Source organism: Palaemon carinicauda, chromosome 14 (genome assembly GCF_036898095.1).
Source record: "Palaemon carinicauda isolate YSFRI2023 chromosome 14, ASM3689809v2, whole genome shotgun sequence".
In the NCBI taxonomy this organism is placed as follows: Eukaryota; Metazoa; Arthropoda; class Malacostraca; order Decapoda; family Palaemonidae; genus Palaemon; species Palaemon carinicauda.
In genome coordinates this window covers 137955347-137967573 of record NC_090738.1, presented here as the reverse complement: position 1 = coordinate 137967573, position 12227 = coordinate 137955347, and the positions used below count along the sequence as shown (strand labels likewise).

The following is a 12227-nucleotide window of genomic DNA, read 5'->3' as shown; positions in this document are numbered from 1 at the left end:
CTTCATTAAAGTTGTGTTTATGGTTGTTCTTTTCGCTCACCATGGCATTACCCCTACTTTATCATTCTTGTTCCACTATCACCCTACTTCATTCATGCGTTGCCTCTCAACAAAATCGCTCCTTCGTACATATTTTACTTCCGCGATTTTCCTTTGACCTTTGACATCTCTCTCTGTAATCTTAGATATTGGAAGCATGACTGAATGGGAGAACATATTTAATATTTGAACACTTTTTGCCAGAATTTTATTATCTCCAGCTTATAGCTTTTTCTCTTTTATCATGAAGATATAAATGTGATCAGATCATCATCTCAGATATTAAAATTTCAGCAAATACAGTATATAAATTAGAAATGAAATTATTTAATTACGTAAAACCCCTTTCCAAAATATTGATGTATTTCCTTATCGTAGTATTTTTTTTTTTTTTTTTTTTTTTTTTTTTTTTTTTTTTTTTTTTTTTTTTAATATGGATCTGTGGAGGCCTTTTCATTCGATAAACTCTTGTTTCAGTTCTCCGAACTTGCTTTACAAAGAAGATGTTTTGTCCTTTGGTTCGCTTAGCTGTATGAGAGAGACTTATCGATCCCTCTTGGCAATTCTAAAAAGCCTTTTTATATCACCAAATCATGTATAATCCTTCTTGAAAACAACACCTTTTGAATTGAGCTGTTGTTTGGATGTTGTTCTCCACAAATGATTAGGTTTGGAAGTTTCCCTGAATTTTGTAGAGAAGCTCCGATAAGCTTCGACAATTTGCTTTTCCCTTTCGTCTTCCAGGTTTATGGATATCTGAAAACATAATTATTTTGTCTCTAGCGTAGGTCATATAAGGTTGAAGGCTTCATTTTACGTTCTGGGAAGAAAATCGCTATTTTTTAATGTAAAAATATATTATATTTCCTGACAATATATTCCTTTTACAGGCACATCTTCAATATGGAGCTCTTGAAAGACGATAAAGCCTTTAAAACTGTATCTTTTAAACGCAGGACTTCTTGGAATTCAACCAATATATGATCTGATTCCAAAAAATTAGATAAATATATATTCTTATAACAAAATAAAATAAAACCGTTCCAGTAACTTTTTTAAAACTATTTTTTTTTTTAATATTTTCTTTGTGAATGAATATCACATTTTATTACTTCAGGTCACCATGTAAATCTTAATGATAAAGAGATCATTTATCATATTTTTTCTGCAATAAAAGATATAATTTTTTGCTTTTTTATTTGATGGTCACTATTCCAAAAAAAAAAAAAAATGCTTAGAAACAAAGATGTATAGGGTAAAACTATTATCATTATATCATAAGGATAAAAGGATAAAGATATGCTATTAAACAGAAACCAAATTTAGTATGATCCTTTTAATGAATGGAGCTCTCTCTTGCAAAAAAAAAAAAAAAAAAAAAAAAAACCTATATTTCAAAACATTTAGATTAACTAAATCAAGGAATACTGAACCTCAGCGTACTATAGCAAGAGTGATAATTACATGTTTTCAAGAAGTTTTGCAGTGTCCTATACTTGAAAGGTTCCGTAAATAATACAGGATATAAACGGATTTCCTGGTACACAGAACACTGCTTCCGCTTCTGTTTGGTTTACAAGCTACTTGGAATAAGATAGGAAAGAATGAAAAATAATTGATAGAATTGAATTAAAATAAAATTGGTAATGCTAAGGAATGAGAATAAATGGAGTAACGATTAATAGAAATATGCTTTGAGAAATTTTAAAAAAAGATAGTTATTTCAATCTTGAAAACTCCTGACGTAAAAAAAATATGATTCTACCTCAAGAAATCAATTTTTTTTTTTTTTCCGGGAAGATTACTTTATTTATCTCACTGGGGGAAATTATTTTAATGTGCTCAAGTCTGGATTTGATAACTCATACAAGGTTAAAACATTTAAAGTGGAATAATTAAAATAATACCTTTTCTGGGGAGATTACTCGTGTGATTAAGGATCCCAAGTCAGTCACTCACTTTGTAAAACGCACTTTCCTTCGAGGGGAAAGTTCGATTAATTCTGGAATATGCAATAACTCACATTCGAGTCACCCAAGCAAGTTCCAGGGAAGATAAGAGAATGATTTCTGCTGATCGTATAAAAGGAGAAAATAATTTTGTTAACCATATAATTGAAAAGTGTTTTAAAGAGCAATATAATAATCAGCCAAGAATGTTTATTATGTCAGAAGATATTTTATCCAGTCAGTTTTTTGGACAATTTTTATTGGCCAATATACTCCCTATTCTACGCTGAAATCATACATGTAATGAGTGCTACACTGGAAGCACATCTAGACAGCTTCAGTGTAGGATTTCGGAGCACATGGGGAGATCGGTACGAACCAATATACCTTTAAATATGAAACCAATTTCAGCTATTTATGACCATGCATTTAAATCTGGTCATGCCATTTCTAAGGAAAATTTCAAAATTACGGACAGACATAGTAGCGTCAGCCAACTGAGAATCTTGGAGTCTTTATAAATTTTTCAAGACAAAACCCAGCTTGAATGAGGGCTTACTTGTTCAGTTACCGGTGATCCATTGATCCGTTTGGTCTCTGGGTTGCTGGTCTGGATGTGTGGTCATCATCTCCTGCGGGTGACTACGTATATTAGTTATTGAGTCTTTTATATAGTTATATAGTTGTGTGTAATAAGTCTTTTTGAAGGTTTTATGTTCCTTGATTGGTTGATTTTAGAGCTAGTTGATCAGTTCATGAAAGTGTATCTTCCTAATAATGTACTTAGGATGATTTTATTAATTTTATTAATTTTACATAAGATAATTGCAGATAGGCTGCAGATGACATAAGTTATGTCGAAAGCTCCCGAATAAAGAAGATGATAGCAGCATTGACTATTTTATTCCTACTTATATATATATATATATATATATAAATATATATATATATATATATATATATATATATTTATATATATATATATATAAATATATATATATATATATATATATATAGCAGGCTTTAGAATTGGGTATTCAACAACCGAAGTTATCTGTAGATTAAAAACCGCTTATGTAGGCTTTTATAGTCTATGAGAAGCGTTTGATTCTGAGAAAACCCGAGCAATGATGGAAGCCCTTTAAAGACAAGGAGGAGATGAATCTTATTTTAGGCCACTTGAAGATATCTCTACAGAAAGTATAGCAAAAAGATAGTGAGAAAATTTCGATTGAGTTAGGGAGGGAGACCCCATATCTCCTACATTATACACAACATGCTATGAAGTATTTAGGAATCTGAATTAGGAAAATATAGGAACTAATATTAATGTGGAAATCCTAACAACTTCCGATTTGTAGGTGACATAGGTGTGTTTAGTGAATCATGGGAGGAATTGTAAAAGATGATAGAAAATTTGAATAAAGAAAGCAGAAATGCAAAATGTAGGGCTGTAAATGGTTATGAGTAAAACTAAAATAATGTACAATGAAAATACAGAGAAGAAACAAATTAGATATATGGACAAACCTTTCGAGATATCAAATAAACATGAGTTATTAAGGTAGACAGTAAGTGTTTCCTCAAGACAAAAGACCGAAATTAAAAGAAGAATAAACATAAGATGGATAGCTTTGTAAACAATTATGAAATGTGAAATGTCACTTTCTCTAAAGAGAAAACTATTCAAGGAGATGGTGATATCAGTTTTAACTTGGAGCCTTACAAAAGCCTTACAAAAGCCTCAGAACATAGAATACTTAAAGCTCAGAAAGCTATGGAAACAATAACGATAAGAAATAAAGCTAAGGTAGAGAGAAGGAAAATTAACATGGAAAACATGAGCACACTAAACCTGAGGATATTTCAACATTTAAGATTGAAAAATGGAGGATGGATTGACAAACTAAGAATGGACATTAAGAGGCAACAGCTGATACTGATGAGGATGATATATATATATATATATATATATACATATATCTATATATATATATATATATATAAATATCAATATATGGAGTTGTTTGTATATTTATATTCACATATAATTTCTCCCATATATATATATATATATATAATTTACACACACACACACACACACATATATATATATATATATAATTTACACACACACATATATGTATATATATATATATATATATAATTTACACACACATATATGTATATATATATATATATATATATATTTATGTTAGGTAAGCTAGAACCCTAGTTGGAATTGTAGAATTATATAAGCCATTGGGCCCCAACTGGGAAAAATAAGTAATTGAGGAAATGAAACTGGGAAATAAATAAGACTACAAGAGAAGTAATGAACGATAAAAATAAAATATTCTAAGAATAGTAACAGCATTAAAATAGATATTTCTTATAAACAAAAACATTATCACTTAAAAAAAAGAAAAAAAAAAAAAACAAGAAAGAATATTGTTCTCGAGTGTACATCAAGCTAGAAAATTTTATCCTAAGACAGTGGAAAACGATAGTACAGAGGCTAGGGTATTACCCAAGACTAGAGAACATAGGTTTAATTTTGAGTGTCCAACTAGAGGAGCTGTTTATCATAGCTTAAGAGTCTCTACTACAATTACCAAGAGGAAAGAAGCCACTGAACAATTACACTGTAGCAGTTAACCGATTGGGTGAAGAAGATTCGTTTGGTAATCTCGATGTTGTCAAGTGTATGAGGATAGACGAGAATCTGTAAGGAATAGGCCAGACTTTTCGGTGTATGTGTAAGGAAAAATGAACTATAATCATCAAGAAGAATAAAATTAACAGCAAAAGTGCAGTAGTTGACAAAATTGTCTGGGAATCTCAGTGTTGTCGGGAGTATGAGAACAGAAGAGGATGTAGAAAGAATAGGTCAGACTATCAGTGTATGAGTACACCAAAAAAAAAAAAATAAATAAATAAACAGTAACTAGAGGGAAGGATCCAGTTTATTACTGTCTGCCCGGTCAAAGGCCCCAATAACTCTCTACCGATTGTATTTCAAGGGGTGGCTGGTCCCTTGACCAACATCCTAACGAATGTGTGTGTGTGTATATATATAGTATATATATATATATATATATATAAATATATATTATATATATAGTATATATAAATATATATAATATATATATATATATATAAAACGGATTTTGAGCGAAGCAAAAAATCTATTTTTGGGTGAGATAGCCATGAAGTCCTGATGGAAGGTTCCTTTTTGGTAGCTTCCTTGGGTATATTAACTACTAAGATATTCCCAGAGAATTTAACCACAGGTTATCACAGAATTCTAACTTCTGGAGCGAGTATCCTAAAGGTTTCCCTTTAAGACATCGTATATCAACAGGGGACGCATGTATTAACACGCCACATAGCTATCTGAACCCCATATAGAGTTAACACTTCGATATGGAGGGGCAGAGAATAACTGGGGAGCCGTTCCACTGCTATACTCGTCCGTGGCTACTTTTGGTACTCGAAACGTAAACAAACGGGCGCCATTGCTAAATGACGTCACGTCCGACCTCATCCTGATGCCAGCTGCTTGCCAATCACCATGATACAGCAGGACAGGGTGGGGCCTGAAAGGCTGGACTAGAGTAGCAGGGAGGGTCCATCAGGACGTCATGGCTATATCACCCAAAAATAGATTTTTCGCTTCGCTCAAAATCCGTTTTTTGGGCTCAAGCCATGACGTCCTGATGGAAGAGTACCAGAGAATCAATGTATCCTGGTAGATTTCCCCTTTTAGAGTAAGTGCCGAGGGCTTTGAATAAGGTAAGCATAGTGACCTCGATAGAGGTTCCGTGGGAATGCAACTTCCTGCCCCCCCCCCCCCCTGGCAGAGAAGTCCCAACGGTCCATGCCGAAGATCAAAGTGGTCATCGAAGGGCTACCCACCTTGCGGAGAGAACGTGAAGAACTCGGAGACAAGACAGAATGGTCAATATTCATGTAGGAACATTCTCAATAACAGAAAAGTGGTCGTTAGGCACTATATTTCATAGCTAGAGAGCGGTCTGGTCTCGAAGATATGGCGCAAGTAAGTATTCAATTAGGAATATTACACAGCATAGGTGAGTATAATAATATGGATAGAACCTATTATTCTTCATTATTTCAAAGAAAAGGGGATAATGAAACTATGACAACCATGTATTTCATAGTATGAGTAGGAGCGGAGAGAGACGCACAAGTAATAAAATAGAAATTTTATTTCAAAATTGCAAGATATGGTAAAATAAATGCAATAAAGGATGTAAAGTTAATTTACAAATGAATTATAATGTACATAGTAATGAAAAGACTTCGCTCCTGAATCTGAAAGAAAATTTCAAATTATTAGAAGGCACAGGATCCATAGGAATGTCAGTCTTTAATAAGGGAAAAAACACATCATGCTCTAGGCATGCGGCACTCATGTGACGACTATGACATTTCACCTTGTAAAGAACAGTCTATGAAAACACTAAGTGTCCATGAAATCACTACATATCATGCGAGGGTCAACATAACCACCCGAAGAGTTAAAGTCCCAAGTAACTCACTGTTCTATGCAGAGTTAATTGCAGGTTTCATAACACTACCTGCGGCTACCCACGAAATGTTTGACTTCATGCACTTGTTTCGCGTAATGCTTGAAGAAAACACGCGAAGATTTCCAGCCTGTGAAACTCTTGAGGCTTTCGAATTCCATGCTCTGGAAAAAATTCAGAGACGATGCGACTTTTCTAGGATCGTGACCTGCGGGTGTACTGTCAGGATCTGCTCTGCGAATGAAGTAGGTGATTTTCGCTCTTAGTTGTTTCAGTGACAGGTCGCTACCCGATGTTTCTCCATTGAAGAGTTGGCCTCCACCAAAGTCAGAAGCTCTACGAAGATAGACCTTGAGGCTCTCTACGGACATAGAGAGGCATCTTCTTTCAGGGGGCAGATTCTCCAAGGGCCCCATCTCTTGGTGGGTAGTTCATTTTTCGCGAGAAACGTCGGATCATGGAAGAGGGTAAGGTCTCCTGAGTCTGTAAACAGGATGTGACCCTCGTCTCTTGATAATGCCACTATTTCGCTGACTCGGGCTCCTGAGGCAAGAGCAAAAAGAAATATAGCTTTCTGAGTCAGATCCTTGAGAAGGCACGAATCGTTGTCCAAGTTGGAGGCAAAATGGAGCACCTTGTCCAGGGACCAGGAGATAGGTTTTGGTGGAGGTGCTGGGCGTAGACGAGCGCATGCCTTCGGTAGTTTATTGAAGATGTCGCTGGACAGATCAATCTGGAAGGCGTACAGTAGTGGTCTAGTCAAGGCCGATTTGCAGGTAGAAATCGTGTTGGCTGCTAAGCCCTGTCCATGAAGGTGAATGAAGAAGGACATGCAAAAATCGATGGTGATTTCCGTAGGATTTTTTGCCTTGACGAATAAGACCCACTTTCTCCAGGATGATTCGTATTGCCGTCGTGTGGATTCGGTCTTGAATTCCTCGAGGAAGTCTAGACTTTTCTTCGAGATCCCAAACCTTTTCTTCGCGGCTAGGGAGAGAAAATCATGAGATGAAGGTCCCTGACTTTCGATGATGAAGCGAAGACAGTCGACTTCTGTACTTGCTGGGAGAGAACTGGGCCCGGGAGAGGGATCAGCTTGGGCTGCAGCTCCAGGACCAGGGGGTACCAATTGCTCCGGGGCCACTTGGGAGCCACTAGGGCCCGTGTCCCTTTGAAGGTTCTCAGCTTGGAGAGGACCTTCAGCAGAAGGTTGGTGGGAGGGAACAGGTAGATCCTGGACCATCTGTTCCAATCCAGTGACATGGCGTCCACTGCTTCTGCCTTGGGATCCTCGTACGGGGCCACATAACGAGGAAGTTGATTGTTGTCGCTCGTTGCGAAGAGATCGATCTGAAGTTCCGGGACTTGGTGAGAGATGAAGGAGAAGGATCTTGCGTCTAGAGACCATTCCGACTCTATCGGGCTTGTCCGAGATAGAGCGTTTGCCGTCACGTTGCGGAATCCTTGTAAGTGAACTGCAGACAGGTGCCATTTCTTCTTCTCTGCCAGGCGGAAGATTAGGAGAAGCACCTGATTTATCTGGGGCGATCTCGAGCCCTGACGATTGAGACATCGGACTACCACCGAGTTGTCCAGGGTCAGACGAATGTGGATCGAGGGAGGCGGAGAGAGTTTCTTCAGAGTGAAAAGGACCGCCATGGCCTCCAAGATGTTGATGTGAAATGTCTTGAAAAGGGGAGACCATGTACCTTAAGCCTGTTGTTGGTGGGAGTGACCTCCCCAACCCTCCAGCGAGGCGTCCGTGTGGATGTTGAGTGATGGAGGTGGGTGTTGAAGAGGGATGGACCTTTTCCAGGCCTTTGCGTCCGACCACGGCTTTAAGAGTAACCGAAGTCTGTTTGGGAGCCGTCTCTTGAGGTCTCTTCGAGCGATGGATGCAGAAAGTCTACAGACTCCCGCGGCATCCTTTAGCTGTGCACGCAGCACTGGGTTTATCACTGAGGCGAACTGTAGAGAGCCTAGAGCTTGTTCCTGCTGACGTCTTGAGATCCGTTTGGATTTCAGCAGTTTTTTGACAGACCCTGCTATTTCTTTCCTTTTCTTCTGGGGAATGGAAAGGCGGTGTGACTGAAGATTCCACTGGATTCCTAACCATTGTAACTTCTGAGCTGGAGAGAGGCGAGATTTCTTGGCGTTTATCTTGAATCCCAGGTGTTCTAGGAACTGGGTGACTTTGTTGCAGGATCTTAGACAATCTTCGGGCGATGTAGCCCAGACCAGCCAGTCGTCGAGGTAGGCCATCACGCGGAGGCGGAGCTGTTGAACGATGGCGTCTGCCAGCTTTGTGAAGATCCGTGGGGCCATATTAAGGCCAAAGGGCATGGCCCTGAAAGCGTAGCTTTTCCTTTGGAGTCGAAATCCTAGGTAGGAGGAAGCATGGTGGTTCATTGGAACGTGCCAGTAGGCATCCGCCAGGTCTATGGAGACCCTGTAGGAACCTTGAGGCAGAAGGGTCCTTATCTGTTGAAGAGTCAGCATCTTGAACTTGTTGTTCGCTATGAACTTGTTGAGGGGGGATAAGTCTAGAATGACTCTGAGTTTGTCGGAGTCCTTCTTGGGGACGCAAAACAGTCTCCATTGGAACCTGGTTGACTTTACACTCCTTATCACCTTCTTGTTCAATAGTTCTAGGACATATTCTTCCAGAAGGGGGGTTGACTGTTGGAAAAAATTGCTGGAATTTTGGGGGTGGTTGAGTCCAGCTCCAGCCTAAACCCTTCTTGGCGATGCTGTGTGCCCAGGGATCGAAGGTCCAACGATCCTGGAATTGGCGGAGTCTTCCTCCCACCGGAAGCACTTCATTGCTTCTGGTTTCCCGAGGGCTTACTACCTCAGCCGCTAGCTCCCTTTCCTCCTCTGCCTCTGGAGGGTCGGCGAGATGCATCTCTGCCTGCACCTCTGTTTGAGCCTCTACCTTTGGGACGAAAGGAAGTTGACTGCTGCTCAAATGCATGGGTGAAGACCGGCGACTGTGACAAGACCGGTTGGGTGACCATTTGAAAGGTCTGTTGTGGCTGAGCTGCCACTTAGGGAGTAGAGGATCCCGGAAACTGTCGTCTCTGTTGACGTTGCTGGGGTTTCGGCTTTGTGGGTTTCCTCTTAGGTTGAGGGCCGTTGTCCTGAGAGGATTTCCTTTTCTTCGACATGCCCCATTTGTGGAGAAGGTTCCTGTTCTCCGTGGCGGCCTTGTCGGTGATCTCTTTCACTAGGGAGGAGGGAAAGAGGTGTTTACCCCAGATGCTGGAGGAAATCAGCCTCCGGGGTTCGTGTCTCACTGTAGCACTAGAGAACACGAATTCACGACAGGCTCTACGAGCCTTCGTGAAGCTGTACAGATCCTTTACTACGGTCGCAAGATGTGTTTTGGCGAGGACCATGTAGTAGTCAGGGACCCTAGTGTCACCGGCCATGACTTCGAGCTGTACTTGGAGGGACATAGATGCGGCGAGCCTTTCCTTCGTATCATGTTCCCGACGAACGAGATGATCGTTAAGTTTTAGGAGGTCCTCGTTAAACTGATGACCAGCGACATCAGGCTCTAGTTTCCCCACTACAAATGTTGACTGGACGTCTTTCCAGTGTCTAACATCAGGGGGAGTGGTCAGGGAGAAGGGTCTGCACTCCTCCAGTGCAGGGCAAGGTTTTCCTTCTTCCACTGACTTACGCACCGCAGTGAAGGCCTTTTCCAAAAAGGGGATGGTCGCATCGTCTGGTGCGACGTAAGTCGGGTGCTTTTTGCTAAGCGCCGGTAATTTAGAGCAGGTGAAGCCCCTACTTTTCACCGTATTGGCTAACATAGCCTGGGCTTTCGGGAGATCGAACACTATAACCTCCTTTAGTTCGGTCTCATCTGTAGAGCCAAGTTCAGATTTAAGTCGGACGTAACAGTCCGGGTAAGCCTCAAACTTTGGGAAGAATTCCACTTCTTCCAGCATGATCGAGCCGACCTTTTCGCTAATAAAGATCTTGCCCGTGGTGATCGGCATGTGCACGGCATACCTCCAGGGGTTAGTATCCGAGCATGTAGGGAAGTCCTTAACCGAAATCCTTTTTGGTTGCTTCGAACTTCCCATGTTGGACCTGAAGAATTCATGCGTCTCGCGGAGTTTCTTATCCATGAGAGCCTCAAGCATCTTAAAGATCTCCTGGGTGTTGGATGGGGTAGGATCCGGGGTAGCGGATGTAGAAGGAAGCGATACATCCGTCAGTGTAGGAGTTGGTGTGGGGGTGGGTGTTGGAGCGACCTCCTGCGACGACTCAGGGTATTCCACCTGATCTTCCTCATAGTCCAGTTCGTCGCCCATGAGGTTCCTCTCCGTGTTCTCCGACGCTTCCGACATACGTTCCACGTTGTCGGAATCCAAACAGCACTCATGCATGGACTGAGCCATGACCACATCCGGTTCCATCACTATCTGGACGGTGGGAATCTGATCTTTAGGGACCACTGAGTCTGGTGATGCCTTCGGGAAAAGCAAGGCCCTCAAATCTTCGGTGGCGAGATACGGTCCGGTGGCGTTCTTCTGGAAGCCACGCACCCACTTGCGTACCTTCTCTCGAGCAGCGTCCCTTACCTCTGCTGAAGGAGGATCGTTGAACGCCTCAACCAGACGGTCCTTGCAGACTGTACAGTGCTGCAGGTCCCAAAATTTCAGTTCGCCTTTCTTATTGGCGCAGGGGGCGTGGGTCCGACACGCCGTGTGCCCGTAGAAGTGCGGGCGCTTCACTCCACAGAAGTTGTGGTCACATTTCACGTACTCCTCCTGTAAAAGAAAGAGAACATGATATACAGAAGTCATAGGAGTGACTTATATTACTCTAAAGTTACATTTTAAGTAGATAACTTTTAACTTAACAATAATTAAACTATAACATTGTAATGTTAGAGAGTGGAGCGGGAAATGAAGTAGATAGACACATACTTGTGCATCCCGCACAGCTGGTTACAGTAACCTTATCAGTAAGGAATTTTGTTTGTGACCGAGGACACAAGGCAGAAATCTTCATGGATCGCCAAGGAAGGCAGAAGATAACTCTAGCAGAGATTGCCTGATATGTATATCAAGGACTGAGACCACTCAGACCATTATATTAAAATAGGGGGTAGTAGAAGACCCCCTATGACACGGGTTCCGGCAACCAGCTGCGCTAAGACACACACAGCATGCTGGAAAATTGTGATATGCAAGAAGACAGCACGGCCGTTAATAGAACGGTAAGAAAATACCTATCCCATGGGGTAGCCAAGCTATCTGGTTGCAGTGTAGGGCTATCAGCATGTAGTTGATAGCTGGGAGAAGGGGTGCAAGTCTCTTGGCGCCTCCAGAGGGCTCCGGCAGACCGGCGGTACGCCGGAAGCCGCTCCAGCAGAGTTTATGGTATTAGGGAAAACACATAGGGAATTCAGGTGTAATGCCAGCATGGCGGCCGCCGGCACAGCGGCGGACCTCCGGCAGGGGGCGGCAGGCTGCCGGCTTGGTGACTAGATCATAAGATAAGGAAGGGGGTTATGGTATACCCAGACCGCCGGCAAACAATGCTGGCACGCCGGAGGCCGGCCCGAAGGACGGACAACCGAAGCTAGGTAGTGTAAGGGTAGGCCATCGGCTATACACCGACGGAAGGCGGCAGCCCTCCGGCACGCGGAGGGCTGTCGACTAGGGAG

At 41.4% G+C, this 12227-nt stretch overlaps 1 pseudogene; it reads right to left on the bottom strand.

The window, feature by feature from the left end:
• LOC137653056 (uncharacterized) overlaps positions 1 to 12227 on the bottom strand; it is an 87777-nt pseudogene that overhangs the window by 20780 nt on the left and 54770 nt on the right.